Source organism: Tachypleus tridentatus, unplaced genomic scaffold, assembly GCF_004210375.1.
Source record: "Tachypleus tridentatus isolate NWPU-2018 unplaced genomic scaffold, ASM421037v1 Hic_cluster_2, whole genome shotgun sequence".
NCBI classification, from domain to species: Eukaryota; Metazoa; Arthropoda; class Merostomata; order Xiphosura; family Limulidae; genus Tachypleus; species Tachypleus tridentatus.
This window is the reverse complement of record NW_027467782.1, coordinates 29,880,835-29,901,140: the sequence shown is the minus strand read 5'-3', so window position 1 is coordinate 29,901,140 and position 20,306 is coordinate 29,880,835. Positions and strand designations below refer to the sequence as shown.

The 20,306-nt window shown below is 33.0% G+C and overlaps 2 long non-coding RNA genes across 7 annotated transcripts in view; one reads left to right on the top strand and one right to left on the bottom strand.

The window, feature by feature from the left end:
* Window positions 1–20,306, bottom strand: part of LOC143243033 (uncharacterized) — a 233,121-nt gene that overhangs the window by 133,223 nt on the left and 79,592 nt on the right. The gene's annotated exons all lie outside the window — the stretch shown is intronic.
* Window positions 648–16,671, top strand: LOC143243137 (uncharacterized). 5 transcript variants are annotated; one of them, XR_013024013.1, is made up of 4 exons: window positions 648–708; window positions 4,346–4,660; window positions 4,754–4,834; window positions 16,334–16,671. It is a non-coding gene; the product is annotated as an uncharacterized LOC143243137 (long non-coding RNA). The 5 variants fall into 5 exon arrangements; XR_013024012.1 differs by lacking the exon at window positions 648–708 and adding an exon at window positions 879–1,106 and having other exon boundaries at window positions 4,380–4,660; XR_013024010.1 differs by lacking the exon at window positions 648–708 and adding an exon at window positions 879–1,106.

The following is a 20,306-nucleotide window of genomic DNA, read 5'->3' as shown; positions in this document are numbered from 1 at the left end:
TTTTGTGTTAAATTTGGAAAATCTGCGACTGAAACTTTTGCTATGCTTAACACGGCTTACGGTGATGTTGCTATGAATCGTACGGCATGTTTCAAGTGGCATGAACATTTTAAGGATGGTCGACAGTCCATTGAAGATGATGAGCGTCCTGGACGTCCTTCCACGTCAACTGACGACCCACACGTCGACAAAATCAACACCCTGGTGCAGGCAAATCAACGTCTGATTGTCAGGGAACTTGCTGAAGAGTGTGGGATATCAGTTGGATCTTGTTACGAGATTTTGACCGAAAAATTGAAGATGCACTGCGTTGCTGCGAAATTTGTGCCTCAGAACTCATGAGTTTTTGGCCAAACACTCGATCACTGTTCTTCCCCCCCTACTCACCTGACCTTGCTCCTTGCGATGTTTTCTTGTTCCCCAAACTCAAAAGACCCTTGAAAGGAAGAAGATTGAGACGTTTCCCGAGATTAAGGCAAATGAAACGAAGGAGCTGGAGGACAAAAGAAGCGTACCAGGACTGTTTCAACAAGTGGAAACACCGTTGGGATAAGTATGTGCGTTGGGGAGGAGAGTACTTTGAAGGGATCCCAGACCTGTAACTTCTAAATAAAGTGCATTTTGTTTTATGACGTCAGTCCGCGTATTTTGAACAGTCCTCGTACGACTGGATATTTCTGTCCTTCTTGGTAACCCTGCAGGTTCCACGTAAGTAAACTTTTACTCTTTTACGAATTACTTAAATCTTATGTAATTGCATGCTTATTGGCACTATTAATTTTTTTATTACATGCTTATGTAATTGACACTTGGCGGTAATTTAAATATCAACACATAACAATATGTTTTTAATTGGGTTAAAGCAAATTAAGCGATGACCTCATTCGCCAAAATAAAGGTGCATATTAAAACGAAAATATTTTTAATAAATATAAAGTTATTTTGTACTTCTGGTTAAGTGTTAAGGTAACTTCGGTCATTAGGTTCATAAAACCAACATTACATGTAAACAATCAGGCATGTGTCTAAGCTTCTGAGAAATGTACAGTCAAAGGAAATCTTTGTGGCTGACGTTTGTACTTGTGAAACAGAAAAGCATGGAAGCTGTAAGTTTTTATGTTTGTGCATAGCACGTGTAATTGTTTAAATGTCTGTTAAAATTAACTTACTTTCCTTCCAACACTGATAGCATTAAAATATTAATATTCTTAGGTTTTCATATTTAGATAAAAATACATATCTAACTGAACTTTTGTATCATGCATTTATTCATATTTTTTACTTTATGATATTCTGTATCCTAACACGATAAAAAAGACAATTTTTTTTCAAACTAGATAGGATGGAAACTTTTAATCTAATTAAGAAAGATGTATCATTTGTAACAACAAATAAAAACTAGTTTATCATTTATTGTAAGAAAAAGAGCGATTTTTAGTGTTAATTATTAACAGTAAGAAACGAAAGGATAAGAAGCCCATTCCCTTTTAGTCCTTCATATTTTGTTCCTGTAATCTGCCTTCAGTGATTCAATCGTATAAAAGGGATCAGGCTTTTATCCATTTTCTTTTAGTGTCTCACTCATTGTTTTTCTGGTCTGTCTTCAGTAGTCCTATATGTCTGTGGACTCAAACCGATAATAAAACGGTTTCGTAATGACAAGAAACCCACTTGCAGTTAAAATGTACGAAAGTCTAAACGTTGTTCACCGCTTTATTTTGGTAAAAGTGTTATCACCATACCAGCCGTCCTGAAACTGGTTTTCGATACCCGTGATGGGCAGAGCATAAGCAAACAGTAATCTTATCATGTAAAAGTAATATGTTGTGAAACATTTCAATACACATCCTGAAGAAAATGACGTTAGATAAGTAAATATTTATTTTTTCTTACCGAATACATTCAAAGTAAACTTTTAGATTTTCCTTTATCCTTCTTTGAGGTTAATTAAGCAGAAATCACAAACTCAGAGTTAATGTTTTCAGAATCTAAATGTAAATAATAACACATGATATTGTTTATTCTCTAAGTGTTGGGATGTAAGCGTCTTTTCTAATCTAGCAATGTGAGAATTCAATGAAACACACTCTTCGTAAAAGATGTAATATTAAAAGTACGTTAGGCCTAACACAACGGCTCACGACCAATATATTTAATTAAATTCATGTTTTGCTGGCTTAGAAAAAGCGTTCAAAATTAAGCTGTCCTATATAGATAATATAATAAATATAAAATTAGATAATTATGCTGTCCTTATAACTGACTTAGAATTAAATAATTAAAATCTCCAAAGTTGTTGAAATACAACGAGGTTAGTTAATCAGTGATGTCGAGAAACCCACTTGTTGAGAAATTTATATGCACAAACGGCTCGTTTAGGTTGAGAAAATATTTTACATAGAAGAGCGAACAACGTTTCGACCTTCTTCGGTCATCGTCAGGTTCGCTCTGCTATGTAAAATATTTTCTCAACCCAAACAAGAGGTTAGTTAATCATATTTCTTGATTAACTTATCTACCACGTTGTTTAAAAACATTTATGTAAATTATTTCACGAATAAATAATCTTTTCAAAGTGTATCTTTATTGAAAGGTTTTAAATAATTCGTGTTTACTTTAAAATCTAATAAAAAAACACCTTAAGTGGGAAAAAAGTGTGGCTAAAAATGGATTGAGCGTGCGAATTAAAGATATCAAATCAAATTTGGAGGCCAAACTTGTAGCTACATTTATGCCTTTGGTAATAATTTTACAGCTGGTATTCATTCATTAGTCAGTTTGACCGCGTGTTATATTTTATGTATTTTGTTTTACTCACCATCACGCCCAAAGCTGAATGAAAATCGCAGAATGGCTGACTAATGAATGTATATTGGCTGTAAAATTGTTACTAATGTTTATTACAAGTTAATCCGCCATTGGTGACTCATTAGGTACTGACTGTAACATGCACTTGCATGGGACTTGTGGGACAGTTTAGTGTCAACTTGAATGTCTGGTCAGTTAACTATTTATTGCACAATAAAAACTTCTAGATAATTATTTGCTATGCTATTATGCATAAACCTACTTAACTGTTCATCTGATAGTTTTGTATATAGACCATAATAGGGCACATTATTAGAGATGGAGCAATGGTAAATTAAAATATTAAAACTAATATAAATAGTTAGTGTTTTTCCCACTGTATACAGAAAACTTGCATACTGTCCTTATACTAATTTATGTAAGTGTTCAAGAAATGTAACACTTTCCTTTACCTCAGAGCAAAATATAACCCTGGAATTAATAAAGTTGATAACCATAAACCAAAACTTGTTCTTGTTAATAAAGTACCAAAACAGATGTGGAGAAACTGTAAGAGGCTTATAAATAATAGAAAAGCATTAGTATCAAAGTTGAATGTAGCTACCAAATGCTGGGTTTCACAACTTTACAGTGTGATGAAGTTTGCAAGGAAGGGAGTTTAAAAGAAGGAAAATCTCAGGTTTCAGACAATATATTTATGATTTTGTAAACTTCAAAAAATTGAGAATCTTAGGAATCTATAGATTTATTACTCAGTTTTATACACTGAATAACTGTATACACATATGCTGAAAACACTGCACAACAAAGTGTTTGCTTCCTGAACACTGTTGGGTGTTTCTTGTAGATTTTTTGGATGCTGATCACAAAAATCACATCCAAATTTGCCCATCATGTACTGTTTCATCAAAATCTTCAATTTCACCAGAACATTGCTACAATGGAAAAACGATATCAGGGCAAGTGGAATCTGTCAATGCTTGCTGACTAGTGTTGAATACTCCAACGTGATGCACCAGACATTGAATACAAACAAAAATCAGGAGCAAAACACTTTTATGTTGAACTTAACAGCATATTACAAACATTAACACAATTAAATAAGTTATTGCCAGTAAACAATTAACTGTTTATTTCTCAAAGTTTCCACATGATGAAGCAAAACCAAAACTATATTTGTGCATTCCCACCAGGTACCTGTCACAATCAGCAAAAACTTTTCAGGAAGCAAAACTTTTCAAAAAGTTGTGCAGTGAAATTTAATAGTCTATACCTAACTGTATTCACATATGCTGAAAATTTAATAGTCTACCATCTTGATAGTTATTACAATGGAATAAAAATCAAATTATGGGCAAAAGTTTCAGTTTTTTGCTTACTCTTATCTGAAACAAATGGTTGTAAAAAGATCAAAAGAACTTTTAATATCTCATCATATAAGATATTTTGGAGGAAAGTTTAAGGGGATATATTAAGTTTTTCAAAGCTTAATGTTATTTACCTCTTTCAGTTAACAGTTATTCTATTATTTTGACAGGTGACTTTTTCTCAAGTCCATTATCTGATTTTAGATGAAGTTGACAGAATGTTAGACATGGGTTTTGTGCCTGCTGTGAAAAAAAAATGGTGGACGATCCTTCCATGACAGTAAAATTGAAGCATCAGACTCTCATATTTAATACTACATTTTCTGAAGAAATATAGCGACAAGCAGCGGAGTTTCGTAAGCCAGATTATTTAATTTTAGCAGTTGGTGTTGTTGGCTCTGCTAATATGGATGTCAAACAGAATTTCTACCAAGTCCAGCAATATGAGAAGAGGCAGAAACTCATAGAAATATTAAACAATTCAGGTATTAGGAAAATTAGAAAATTAGGTATTAGCAATAACTTGTTATTGCTCAAATTGCTTTGAATTAATTTTTTAATATTGGAAATTATTGCAGTTTGCTACAAATGCAACAAAGAGAGACACATGAGTAGAGATTATCCAAAAAGTAGTGGATCAAGACTGAATGAAGAAAAAGGTAAATATAATGTTTTGAGAATTAACATTTTTCTAAAATAGAGGGATTAGTCAATGAAAAGTTGCCCATGATACATACAAATGAGTGTTACTGTGACAGATTTTGTTAGAGTTGGTAATTCTCTCTTGAAATCAAATGATTGCTTGTGCTTACTGTTTAACAATGTAAAACAAAAGTGAAAAGGAATTTAAATATAAAAAATGTTTGCCTCTATATCTATTGGAAAAATACTTGGTCCAAAGGGAAAATTGGCCAAAGGTTACAGGTATTAAATAATATTCATGTGAGAGAACCAGAATAAAATATAGGTTTGCAGATGTTAACTTTAACTTCTTGCACACAGATAAATGGATGAAGCTGTGATGTAAGACAGCTAACAGAAGATTAACAACAAGCAACAGATAAAATGTTTCTACTGTTGATTTTAGACTTTTTTGATAAATTCTCCTAGGTGTTTATTGGTATGCTGAAAATCAGAATGCTCAGAGAGACCTATTTATACAGACAAACCAAAATCTAGATGAAGTTCCAACATAAGTTATTAGACCAGGTTACCAAAAGATTGGCATTCATATGGACAATATGGCTTTGGAGATGATGGAATTTGTGTGCTTCCAGGGTTGAGCTGATTCTCACCTAAAAATCTTGTTTGGAGGAACTGTAATGGAGTATAACAACACTTGGAGGATGATGCATCCTCCATGCTCAGTATCTACATTCAAGCACTTGTACTCAAAATTACTACATTCTTTTCCTCTGAACCAAACAGTTAACTCTTCAGTTTTGTTGTATTGTGATGTACATTTAGTTGAAATATCTTTCGGTATGATTGCTTATGTGTTTTTACAACTTACTCTCTATATCTCTTCTGTAATCAAGATGAACTTTTGTGGGTACAAGTTTAAATTTTAAACATGTTAGTTTTGTGTTTCAACAGCTGAAATTATTTTGAAATGGTTAAATACCTACCCCCCTCCACTCTCTCTGTCTCGGTATATGTTTTACCCTGGAGGGTCAGGTTCTACTTGACCACTTCCTCCTCCCTGTATTTATATTGGTCTTACAGTAATATAATTTAGACTGAAAATTATTTTGGTCCTTTTCAGGGCAATTTCCATGTATTTTGGTACATTTATAGTTGTTATTTTGCCATAACAGCATAATGTCAAGTTTGTTGGTGGTACTTTATTTATTTTTTTAATTTTATTTTTTATTGTTATTATTTTTTATTAATTTATGCTATTTTTACTTATTTATTTTCATTTTATGTTTAAAATATAAATTGACTGGGAGAGATGTTTAGGACCAGCTTCATCACGTATGAGGTACCTATCTAGTTTGCATAGTAATTCATTTTTCATCCAGTTTTTATGAAAGTATGTTATTGTACTATGTAGGAGTCTATCTAGTATGGTTGGTGTGTTTGAGTATTTATGTATGAATTTTGATGATGTTGTTCTTGGAACTCTATCTATATGCTGTTGTAAGAAGTGTGTTTTGGATTGTTTGTAGTTTGGTTTTCATTATTTTATTGCTTACAGTTATCCATGCTGGAGCTGCACAATCTATTACTGGTCTAATATATGTTTTATAGATTTTTAGTATGTTATCTGTAGATGCTCCACTGTTTTTACCAGTTAGACTTCCAGCATAGTTAGTTCTTCACCAGACTTTATTCTTAATTTCGTTAATATGATTGATCCAAGTTAATTTAGAATCGTAAGTTAGACCTATAATTTTGCCGTTGAGGCAGTCTGAAGTAGTGTGCCATTCATATATAATTCTGGCAGTTGTTTTTTGTTTTGTCAATTTCGTAAAGACTACGAGTTGTGTTTTTGCTGTGTTCATTTTTATTTTTGACAGTATTCGCTTATTCTATTTAGTTGCGGTTGTATGTTAGTGGCTGCTACTATTGGTATTATAGCACTTTTCCAGACTGCCACATCATCTGCGAACTGTGAAGAGAATCCATGATTTGGATCCTTCAATGGTAAATTAAACGTTTACATACATGATGAAGAGTATAAGGCTAACTAATCCTCCCTGAGGGACACCAGCCTCTGGAGTAAAGTACACAGAAAAGGTATCCTCAACATTTATTCTTCACTTTCTATTTTCCAAAAAAGTTGGACAGCCAGCAAATAATTCCACGCGGTAGTCCCATTTCAATCATTTGGAACCTTAAACCATCATGCCATACACTGTCAAATGCTTTCTCGATATCAAGGAAGCAAGCAACAGTACATTCTATATTGTTGAAGCTGTTTATTATAGTTTCACTTAATCTAATTAAATGATCTGTTGTTTGTCTAAATTTCCTAAATCAATTTTGTTCTTTTGGTAATTTTGATGTTATCTCCAAAAATGTGGAGAGTCTATTACTGATTATTCTTTCGAGAATTTTGCCAATACAGGTTAAAGGAAAAAATGTGTTGGTGAAACATACTGGCCTACTTTTTTACAAATTAATATAAATCAAACATAATTATGTGAATCACACATACTTACATTACAATTTTCAATGCCTTTTGCTTTACGCCGCATCTTCAGTTGCTTCCTGATAGCACGAGCCATTTTAACCTAATGTCTGGAACAGAGTAAACTTAAAACTCAATAAATCACTAAATTAAAAACATACAAGTTTAATAAAAGTTTTGGTTTATCAAAAACGTGAATATGTGGGTAAATAGATAACTAAGTGTACTTACGTTTAAATCCTACTCTCAAAAACGGTTAGAAACGTTCTATTTTGCTAAGCAACCGAATAACAATATCTCAGAATAGAACGATGCTATAAGACATAGTATAAGTGTTGTAACCAATCAAATTTAGCTAGGAACAAGCGACACTTTACAAAAACGAAAAGAAAAATGAATATATTTTCTAAACCTAACAAATGTTTAAGTAATCCCCTTTTTAACACATTTTTCATAATTCTTACAACCACTTTATTTTTATTAATTTTGCCAAAATTAATTCAAATAAGGAGTTACATTACATGCAGTAAAACCTACATGACAAGTTTGTTGTTGTTTTTTTTAAATTTCGCACAAAGCTACACAATGGGCTATCTGTGCTCAGCCCAACACGGCTATCGAAACCCGGTTTTTAGCGTTGTAAGTCTACAGACATTCCGCTGAGCCACTGGGTAGCAAATGACAAGTAATTAGAAACATGAATCAGTAATGGCATGTTTAATTATATTTAGGCACGGCATGGCCAAGCGAGTTAAGGCATGCTACACGTAATCTGAGGGTCGCGGGTTCTCATCCCCGTCGCACCAAACATGCTCGCCCTTTCAGCTGTGGGAGCGTTATAATGTGACGGTGAATCCCCCTATTCATTGGTAAAAGAGTAGTCCAAGAATTGGCAGTAGGTGGTGATGACTAGCTGTCTTCTCTCTACTTTTACACTGCTAAATTAGGGTCGGCTAGCACAGATAGTCCTCGAGTAGCTTTGTGCGAAATTCAAAAACAAACAAACAATTATTTTTATGAGTTTTAACTACTTACGTCTAAATTCAGTGATTAATTAGTACCCAGTTTATGTTTTGATTTGCTGCTTTCTTGTTTTCTTAAAAATACAGGCCATCAGTGTGCGTATGTGTTTTCTTACAGTAAAGCCACATCGGACTATCTGCTGAGTTCATCGAGGGGAATCGAACCCATGATTTTAACGTTGTAAATCCGTAGACTTACCGCTGTACCAGTGGGAGACATTGGTTATGATAAAAGAAAATTAATTACCTAAACCTCATGTTCTATGCCTTTAGGGGCGGTTTGTTTGTTTTCGAATTTCGCACAAAGCTACTTAATGGGTATCTGCACTAGTCGTCCCTAATTTAGCAGTGTAAGACTAGAGGGAAGGCAGCTAGTCATCACCGCCAACTTTTTTAGCTACTCTTTTACTAACGAATACTTGAATTGACCGTCATTATATAGCGCCCCCCACGACTGAAAGGGCAAGCATGTTTGGTGCGACGGGGAAGCGAACCCACGACCTTCAGATTACGAGTCGCATGCGTTAACCCATCTGCCCGTGCCGGGCCCTATAGGGACGGAATGTATGTTGTTTACCTGATTTAAATTTTATTTTGTAGACTGTATTACTCATCATTAATTTAGGTGTTTGAACAGGTTGTTTTAAATGTTTCACTTGTGAATTTCTTTCACGAAACGCGAATTTCAGTGAAGCTAGAAAAAAAATTGATGAAAAGGTCTACTTTATTCTTTGTTTTATTACTCTAACAACATACCAGTTTCTATCATTAACGTTTCAGCACTAAACGTTTAGTCATACTTCACAATCGGTTAATGCTATTTTATTTTATTTGTCCACACCCTCTACACCCTCTCACATACAATAATAATAAAGGTGTGATTTTAACTTGATATAAGTTAAGTTCAAAGCTACACAATGGGCTATCTACGCACTGCCCACCACGAGTTTCTAGCGTTGTAAGTCCGCAGACATTCTGTTGTGCCACCAGGAGGGCTTAAATGTGCGTGCTAGCTAATTTCATAATTTCCGAAATATCCAGTGATTTCAATACACCCCTTCTGAATGTCGGCATTTGCACATTAGAAAAAAAAACAACTTATTTTTCTTGTCTAAAAATACTTTTCCACGCATTTTTCTTAAGATAATTTGAACATTTCGTATTTGGTCAAAGAATTATTGATGTTGATTAAATAACATTAAAATATTATAGGTGTTTTGGTTGTGTTGTGCACCACTTGGAGGGTGAGATACTATTTCTTCTTCTAGAACTCTTCTTCCATAACACTGTGCAATCTGCATTATTTTTGTTTATAAAATATGCAAACATCCCACGCTGATTTTCAGTAAATCAAATAAATTGATAATTAAGTAATCAATATATGTGTTACTATCAAGATAAGGATTATTTTTCTTTGCTTGTTGATAAGCGCAAAGCTGCACAATTGGCAATCTGTTTTGTGCTCAACACAGGCGTCGAGGTCGCACCCGTGTTTTCACGTTGCAAATCCACTGACTTACCATGCTCTCCGCCGGGTGGCTTTCTTCATATTAAAGGAACACAGTTGTTTTTTTAATCCCAAACTTTGTATATTAAAATGCTTTATACACGCAACATAACTGGATTGTTTATATAAATATTTATTTACTTATCAGTTACATGTCGCCACAGCACTACGTACATATTTCCAGAGGTGAAATATTTATAAAGTCTTTAGGTCATTTTAAACTTATCATTTTGTAACCAAGATTATTTGAGTGTGTGAATAATATTGTTCTCCTTCGCCAAATTTATGATTTTGACCAACTATTTAATGTTACAAATTTCTTTTATTTTCTTTGGGTTACTAGATGATGAATAAAGAAGAACTCAAAAAGCTCATAAAAATTGGAAACAATATTTTCTAGTACCTTAAACATTGTCATCTCCAAAATCTGGGCCCGGCATGGCCAGGTGGATAAGGCACTCGACTCTTAATCTGAGGAGTCGCGGGCTCGAATCCAGGTTATAATGTGACGGTCAATCCCACAATTTGTTGGTAAAAGAGTGGCCCAAGAGTTGGCGGTAATGACTAGCTATCTTCTCTCCAGTCTTACACTGCTAAATTAGGGACGGCTAGCGCAGATAGCTCTCGAGTATCTTTGCGCGCAATTCAAAACAATCCAAAATCTGGTGTTGGCTATCGATGATGTTTTTGCAGCTACAACTCTGAAGAAGAAAAAGAAATATTTTGAAAGCCACATGAATGACATACATATCAACGTTCATATTATAACTGAAAACAAAGAAAATGAAACAATGATGATTTTAGATTAAATAAATAGAAAAACAACAAAGTCGCACGCCTTAACACGCTTGGCCATGCCGGGCCCCTCAAGAAATAAATAAAAATAGTTTGTATTCCACTGTGATATGAACAAATTAAAAAAAAAAGAAAGATGTAAAAAGGTCATTAGAACATCCAGAAATAGCAACATCTAAAAATAGCTCAAAATCATTAAAAATCACCAAAAAGACAAACATTTTACAATTCTCTACTTTTATATTGACTCTAAATCTTAAATTTTGCCTCTACTTGAGGGTAGTAGTAATACAGAAGGTGTTTCTCCTTTACCTGGATGTAGAAAAAAAAAAGAAATCTCTTCCATAACCCCCCCCGCTAGTAGAGCAGTATGTCTACGGATTTGCAACGCTAAAATCAGGGTTCGATTTCTCTCGGTGGGCTCAGTAGATCGCTCGATGTGGCTTTGCAATAATAAAACGCACACAACATGCATCTTTTCCCTACACTGCATTTCATGGTACAAAATCACTTCAGTTTGTCAAAAATTTAATTCAAATATTGTGAAAAATGTACAGAATTGTCAAAAAGATAATATAACAAAAAAGAAAAACCACAAAAAATAATAAGTATTATAAAAATAGTCATGAATCATTAAAGTTTTTAACCCTCAAAAATGAAAATAACAGTCATTGCTACAAAATGCTAACGTACGTTAACATGAAATTACAAGTTCAATGAAACGATTTTTCTGATTATTTCAACAGTTATTCTCTTATAAACATCCGTAAGATGGGTTGTGATGACTAGCTGCCTTTCTTCTAGTCTTACACTGCTAAATTAGGGACGGCTAGCACAGATTAGCTCGACTAGCTTTGTGCGAAATTCAAAAACAAGCAAACAAAACCTGGGTTTAGTTCACGAAGTTTCGATTGTAACGGCATTTCATTAACATATATTTATTTTAATATGAACGTTTGTTTTAGTTAAGTATATATTAATATTTGGAAAAGCACGCCACTTCTTGTGTTAAATATGTATTGTGAAATTCTCATCTGTTATATAAATTTGTAGAAGATTCTAGAGTAAAGAATCATCAATTGAAGATATGTGTATTTAAGTTCTAGTGACTGCCAGTATTGTTGCCAACTGAAATTTCTAGAACCTTGTCTAATGATTATAAAAGATAGTCATCAAACTCTCTGAGAAATAGCATATATTATTAGTTTGCAACAGTCAGTATACTATAAACCTCAGAATTGGTAACTGTGATAAACATTTTACATTTTGATAATGGCTGCTATGACACATAACCCGGAACCAGGATTGGAAAGGCCAACTTCAGGTGACTGACGGTGGTTCTTGAACTTACCTGTTGGTCTTCCTGGCGGGTTATGATCATTACCATTTGCTAGAGAAAGTCGTTTTTACAACTTCTTTTACTCTGATTTCTCTCTTTATTGTAGACTAGATGTCAACATTGGTTTTATGCTATTTATGTTTTTCAATGCTGTTTTGTTTTACCTTCATTTCCTTTTATGAATTTTACTACATTTATTTTATTTTTACCTTTTTACCGGATGTTTGTCACAGATAACCTATTTGCTTTGTGCCATAAAACACTAAATCAACTAATCAACTTGCCTTTGTTACGACTCTCAAAGACAGCACCATTTTAAACATGTTCTGTTCCAAGGTTTGTCCATGATGTTAGACATTGTTATTGTTGAGGGGGACAATGGGCAGATTAGGTGATACGTTAGTTTGCAAGACCGGTTTTTGTGGCAAAAATGACTGCTAACATGAGGTTTCTCATGCATATGTTACTTGGTTTGTTCAACAAACCAGGTTTGAAATCCATGGCATGTATTTAAAAAATATAATATTGTAACTTGCTCTAAATTTTATCTTGGCACATACTGATGTTGTTAATAATAAAATATTTCAGGTATTCTAATGTCTTGCATGTGTTATGAACCTGAGTGTATATAATGTTTTCTATTTATCATTGTTACAGTGAAAGTGTGGATATCTATTGATATATACATTTGCAGTCTAAATACTAGATTTAGGCTTAGGTCTAAAATAACATTAGCATTTTTATGTGTAGCCTAGTAATAAAAACATTGCTGTTACAGCAACACTTCTTTAAATGGATATATTGGTATTTACAAATTCCATCACAAGTGTTAAGATCTGTTATTTAGGACAGTAAGATGTGCAGTTACTTAACTTTCAGAGTGGAACAAAACATTTAAAGATTTGTAACCAATAGTGGGGCACAGCACAGATAGCCCATTGTGCAACTATATACTTAATTACAAAGAAATAAACCTTTTGTTTTATATATATCAAGAATAAGATAAACACTAAAGTACAGCAAGAATCATGGTATTACTGGAATAATTCCTGTATTTGTTTTTTGTCTCCTGTGATACATATAACATTAAAGTTGGATATCTGAGCCATATAAAGCTTTGTTTGATATCATTGTAACAATGAAAATGTAGTTTGTTGTTGATTGTTTTTCACAGAATTTTTCAATCCAAAAGCTGGATTTGGCTGAGACAAAATGAATCAATACATTCCCATATGTGGCCTTAATTTGATTTTTACAAACACTACTCTCATTAGTCATTACTCGCAGGAACAATTTCTGTATTATAGATGCTTGTCCTTTTTTCTGCTCCCTCAGTGGGGCAGTGATACATCCACATACCTCATAATGCTAGAAACCAGGTTTTGATACCCACAGTGAGCAGAGCACAGATAGCCCATCATGTGGCTTTATGCTTAAATTTAAATATATCCTTTCTTCCTAAGTTATTTTGACTTAAACTTTAAATTTGGTAAAATAATGTACAGCATTAGATTCTGATGGGGACAGTGGAGATGAGTTATTTGAAACCAAAAGCATGTAAACAAAATTCAGCAGTACTGAAATAAATTTTGTATGTCTTACCTCTGGTAGATGTGACCTAATACTTCAGTATTAGGTTGTGCTTCTCAAGGATTAAAAACAAAACTGTTGACTGGACAGCTGCACATATATCGTAAAGTTGCATTTTATACAATATTTAAACATCTATTGCATATGATCACAAAACTTCATTCAGATTTAATGTGAAATAAACTTTTGTTTTTACAAGACAAATCATAGCTGGTTAATTTAGAAATGTGTAACTAGAGGTCTTACAAACCTAATTGGATATGTTGTTTCAAATACTTTACTAGGTTTATGTGATTGTCAGATTGATTCATGTGGTAAAATGACAAGTAAGTGATTTGATTTTTGTTTACAAAGCCTATTTCATACTGAAAGTTGTCCAGGATGGCTCAATATGCATCTAAAAATATGTACAACCCCATAGCTTTGGGGGAAGAGGGCTAGGTGGCTTTTAAAACTCCAGCTAATATATATATTTCAGTGAAATGTTCACTGAAAACTCACCCATGTTTATCCTCGGTTTATTTTTCCAAAACTGTTTTCTTATAAGCTTTTGTGTGTACATGGAAACTACATGGTACAATTTATAAAATGTAAATCATACTAAACATACCGTACTAGCCCAAACATAAGTTGTTGTTTTTGCTGAAAGCATATAAGAACTAAACTTTCCTTAATTGTTGTCTGCTGTCTGAGGCACCTTTTGAGCACATGATCAATGGGCTCTTGTTAGGTCTTTAACGTTATTTTTCATGTTAAAACATGCTCATGTTACTGTTGGTCTCAGTTGCAGAGAAATGCATTACATTGTTTGTGATGTCTATGTTTAAGATTGTATTGATTAAAATTGATCATGGAGGAAGCATCCATTAGGTTTGTGATATCCATAGTTTGTGGTTTCCATGTATTTGTAGGTGTGAAAGAAGTTTTCATAATTAACTATAGTTCAACTTAAATATAGTTATCAATAGATCTTTTTTAAAATCCAGGTTTAGTCACAGGTGGTGTATCCAAGTCACTAACTGAAAGTGATCTGATTGTTTTATATGCTACTGAAAATGTTCAACATTTTAAATTAGAAGTCTCATTAGTTATTGTATCCACTATATTTTGTTTGATAAGAAACATTTCAGTGTTTGTTCCTTTCAATTTTTTCAGGGAATATTTTGGACTTAAGATAGTCCTGTACTTTGCTTGACTTGGATTTTACACCTGTATGTTGATTCCAGCTTCAGTAGTAGGAGTGTTGTGTTTTCTGTATGGGTGCTTCACCTTGTTGGGTGATGCTCACAGGTATGAATAAGGGGGGAGAAAATGATAGTTATCAATGTCTACTAGTGTTACTGTCATGAATGCCACCTAGTTGATGTATGTAGCATTTGTTAAAGAATATTGTACATTAATGCGTGATCCACCTAAGATTATTACACATGTTACCCTTATCAATGATGGAGTTATTTCTCCCCACTGGGAGCGCAAACATGAATATTTTCCTCACAGTAACTAAACTAACAATATCTTTACAGCTGACTCGCCACATCTCACTCTTGACTAAAATTGAGCAACTCATTTGAAAGTTAGGTCTACCTGTATTGTGGTGTAGTATCGTTCATATATCAGTTGGAACTAACGATCCATCTCTCTGATAGTTTCTCGTAAAGACAGAGGAGCTGTAGAGTAACCCTATTAATAAAAGTGATGAAAACTGCCAAGATATTCACTGAAATTAATAAAGATGGCATTCTTACTTATAAAAACAATTTGAATATTATGCCATTAGGTATCAGCCATAATTTTCTATGGTTTACCTTATATTTATAAAGAAGGAGTTTCATTACGACCTATTGTTTTCTACAATGGAGCTTTCAGCCATACTTTACTGGGCTTTAGTTGAATTTTTAAAATCTTCACTATCATTGAATTTATATAAATAAATGTCAGTATGTGTCTGTTTTTCATACGTCTCCACGTTTCTTGCTCAATTAACACCAAAGCTAACACGGTGATATAGCTCTGTTTGTTATTCGTCTACAAACCATTAACTAGATAATCAGACCAACTCTTGCAATTTCATCTTTCACAAATGCTAATAGTTATACACTACATTATTTATACCCAATAGAAAATTAAAGTTTCAATCTGTCAAGCGATCTGGTTTGTTGTTTTCTTTATGCAGTTTTGTCTATTTTATCATTTGGTTTCAAATTTTTTTGATGGAAATTACTGATTACACAGTAATCACACAGGTGAGCTTAGCTGATTGCCTTAACGTATATTATCACATTTATAGAACAGTGTTTTCTGTGTATTATTATTCTCTGTTCTTAGTTGTACTATTTAATTACATAAAAACATTATTAATTGTAATAATTTCGTAAATAGAAAAGTGAGCTTAAGTTTCATGACAGTTTACAGCAAAAAAGAGAAGACCCAGGAGAATATTATATTCTTTATTTTTCATATGTGTGTTTTATTTATTATTTATATCACTGAGTAAAATGTACAAAATGTAACTTATGAGATAAGGTAAAGTAATTCTTTTTAATTTGGTATGCTTTTGAGCAGCCCATGGGTTATTTAATTTTTTGGGTTTTGGTTTCAGTTTCGGATCTCTTGTAAAAAACAATCTTGTGAGGGATGTCAACATATTTAACTTGATTATTATTTTTAGTTTCATGTACAATAAGATTATGTTCGCTTTGGCAACATTTTAATTGACACATGAGTGTTGATTTCGGAGCTCTCCCAGTAATAAATTTGTTTCGGTTTCAGCATTTTCAATAACAATAAAAACGTGTCTCTGGTGATGTTCTGGTTTACTGCCAAGTCTTACAGTGATACTTTTATCAGCATTGTAGACAAGTCTAGTAGAGGGAGGCCTGATGTTGCTTGACATATCCCTCTGGATACATTCATCGTCTTTTATTTCTTTTGAAGCTGGTGTTTCTGCCTGAAGATTTCATTATAATTAGTGATTAATCATCAATCGAAAAAAATGTTTTAATAACAATAATAAGTTAATAAACATTTTAAAAATATATAATTTATTCTTTATGTAGCAGTCGTTTTACTATAATATGAGTAAAACCAAATAAATGTTTGTATGAAAATTGTAAGTTATGAAATTGGTTTCAGGTGTCTGATAAACGTTTTCTCAAAACTACGAAATATATCTCAAGTATTGTCCCAAATAGTGAGAAAGGTAATATAGAGCAGATAATAGCTTTAAATAATGTTTTACATTTATATTGTTTGTTCACAAATATTAACTTGCTAAAACAAGATAAAACTACTGTTATAAATAAATGTCAATTGTTCTCCTCATTTCATTGTTATATAAATTAAGCATGAAAAGTTATGTAATCTGATCTACAAATGACTATAAAGAGGAAGAGTTTTCAAACTGTCTTATCATAGTTGTAACACTGTAGTAAATCACACAGTTTATAGTTCTTTAAAATATTCAATAATCTTAGTAAAGTCCAAAAGAAGACAGCTGGATATTTCACTAAATGTCTGTCAGACCAATGAAAGTTGACTGACTATAAAAACAAACACTGATGCAAAATGTCTCAAAGTGTTATTAACAAGATATGGTGGAATCACGTGTAACAAAATGGTACAAATACACTGGTACTGGACTAAAAAGAATAAAGTCCACATTTAAGTAAGTTACCGTTATCTAACGATTCGCTACAATTATGTGATAACTGTTAAAAACAGAATCAGATGTTCGTAGCTGCAACCGAACGTCATTTCAGTGTATGTACGGTTAAAAACACAAGAGGTTTGGTAATACTACTGAGACAAGGTATATTTTAGTTATAGTAAGACACAAAATAACTCACTTTAATATCAGTGGTGGAAATATGTGTGGTAATGAAAAATCACGAATGGACACTCTGACCTTTATGTTTTCCAGATGTCATTAAGACGATACATAATATGCTGTCATATATGTTTACGTTTGGTTCTGACTTCAGCTGAATGGATGATAATTGTCTTCCCACGTGTAATGATATTGAAGAAGAGATGATTGACCAGTTTAACTTGGGTACAGACTTATCAGACCTCGATAGTATCGAACATGTATCGGTCTCTTTTGGAAGAATTACATGTATTTAAATGACTGAACATTAAGGATTCTCTGAATGCATCTTTTTCAGTAGTTGTGGATGCCTCAGGATCTTAACAACACTGATTGTAAGCATGCAACATCGATATGATATTGGTCACACAGTTTGACACAGTATACATTACATTAAAGTGAAATGTTTTTAACTCTAAAAATGTGAATTCATTTCTACTAAATATTAATCGTAAACGTAAGATAAATGAAAAATTAATTGAATTTTGAACCAGATACAGATAATAAGATGTCAGATATTCACAGAAATTAAATATGAGAATGGTTGTAATTATTTTATAACAGTAATTTTGTATTAGCATTAATAATGTACTATTAATTCCATTATATTTCAGTTGCTCAGTGCAATATATATATATGTGTAGGTATAAATAAACTTGTATGAAGTGAAAGTTTAATATTAAGAGCAGATCCTTGTTATTAATGGTTATATACTGATGCTGTATAATACTGAGTACTATAAAGAAAAAGAATTTTAAATCTACAAACCGTTGTCAGTAAATCAGAGTTTAATGTCTCTTTAGGTTTGTCATCATTCACGATTATCCTAGCGCATTTCTTTGGTTTAGTTTTATCAGAACCTGAAGCAGGCTTGCTCATGTTTTCCGCTCTTTCTGTTTTCCTTTCTATTGTGTACTTTTCATTTATTGTATGGGTGTTTGTGTGTATGTGTTTTTCTTATAGAAAAGCCACATAAGGCTATCTGCTGGGCCCACCGAGGGGAATCGAACCCCTAATTTTACCTTTGTAAATCCGTAGACTTACCGCTGTACAAGCGGGGTCGTTTTTTGTCTGCAAGATGGTTGGTTGTGTCAGTTTTTGCTTTAACATCATATTATTTTCTCTTTTATTAAACTTATTTGTCGGGGCCTTTTCATAATCAGGGATCATTGAAACAGCTTCTAAAATATCTAACTCACTAGGGTGATCTTTTCAGTTACAAGCGCCTGGTCTTCTAGCATTGTATAGGCAAAAACTCCACAAGACCCGAGGACGCGGTTTTTCAGGGCTTTCCATTCGCCCTGGGCTTTTTCATTTCAGTATCTCTGATTGGTGGAGAAAATCGTCGAGAATGGAAAAGACATTCGGGATAGTTTTATGGACTGTCAGAATCTGTTGTGGGGATTTCTCGGAACTTGTCTCTTAATTCTTTAAAATAAGGTGGTCTGTAAGCTCTATATTTCTTAAATGGTTTCTTTTTTTTCTTTGTTTCTTCCTAAAAACATCAAGAATCATGATAAGTTGATTTTAAATACCATTATATAGAAAATTTATACAGGGCAAAAACTTATAACTGGTTTATATCAATTTAATGGATATCAGCTAAAATAATACGTCTTCAATCAACATTTCTAGTTAAATATCCAAATTTTAAACAAACTAATTGGCTCCATGATTGATTTTTAATGAGTAAAATGGGGGAATGTTTATCTTATATATAGCAAAATATTTACAACTTTAATGATTTGGGGGATAGTATGTGGAAAATATCACATTCCTCTTGTACTAATGAGAACAAAATGTAAACAATTATTTATAAGTTATATTAAAAATATGAGAATGTCAAAAGCAATAAAGAACAGAAGAAATTGAAATGAAAAAGGATTTCGGTATTTACAGCTTTACGTTTGAGGATGTTAAATTGCGTGATGCATATTTAAGTTAGCTTATTGTAAATATCGAGAAAATTGTGGGGCAATAAGTTTCCTCCATGTTTATTTGTTTGTTTTTTATCAGAAAGCTACAAAATGGGCTATCTGTGTGTACTCGCCACAAGTATTAAAAGCAGTTTTAGAGTAATGAGCACTCGGTCTTACTACTGAGTTCCAATAGTGGTTCTTAATCTATGACTGCTTTTTCATTTCAATATTCTAACATTCAAGGTTTGTCTGGAAGCCGTTTGGCTTCGAGATGGCGCTGCAACATTTATCAACATCGAGAATATAGATTTGAATTAAAACGCAAGAGGAAGAAGAACACGACAATAATGAAGCTTCATAAAAAATGAAATTAAACATTTTTAAACTTTCTGTGGACCGTAAAAGAATCCAATACTTTCTAGCTAACATAAATGCAAATTCGTTAACCCAAAATAAACCAATATAAAGGAACGCCATTATACCTATATTAATATAATATAATAAAATTATATATTGAGACATATAACACCGTCCTCTACATTCCGACACTCAGTTGCACAACCCTTTCTAAACATGTGGTCAGCTTCCGGTCAGTTACCTCTTTCTTTGTGAACCTGACGATGACCGAAGAAGGTCGAAACGTTGTTCGCTCTTCTATGTAAAATATTTTCTCAACCCAAACGAGCCGTTTTGTGCATATATATATCTTTCCAAATGTTAAAACAGTAGAAAATGTGTAATTTTTCCACTTTTGTTGTCTATACATTTCATCATATACTTTCAGTTTACAGACAAACAACAATATCAGGTTATAACATTTGTTGTTAAGAGACATGACACAAAGTGATCGTTGTTATACAGGGAAGCTGTACACCAAACTTTGTTAAGATTCATCCGTAGCTGTGTAACTTGTGCATTTACTGTGGAAACGCATGACGCATAAACAGGGTCAAGTGAG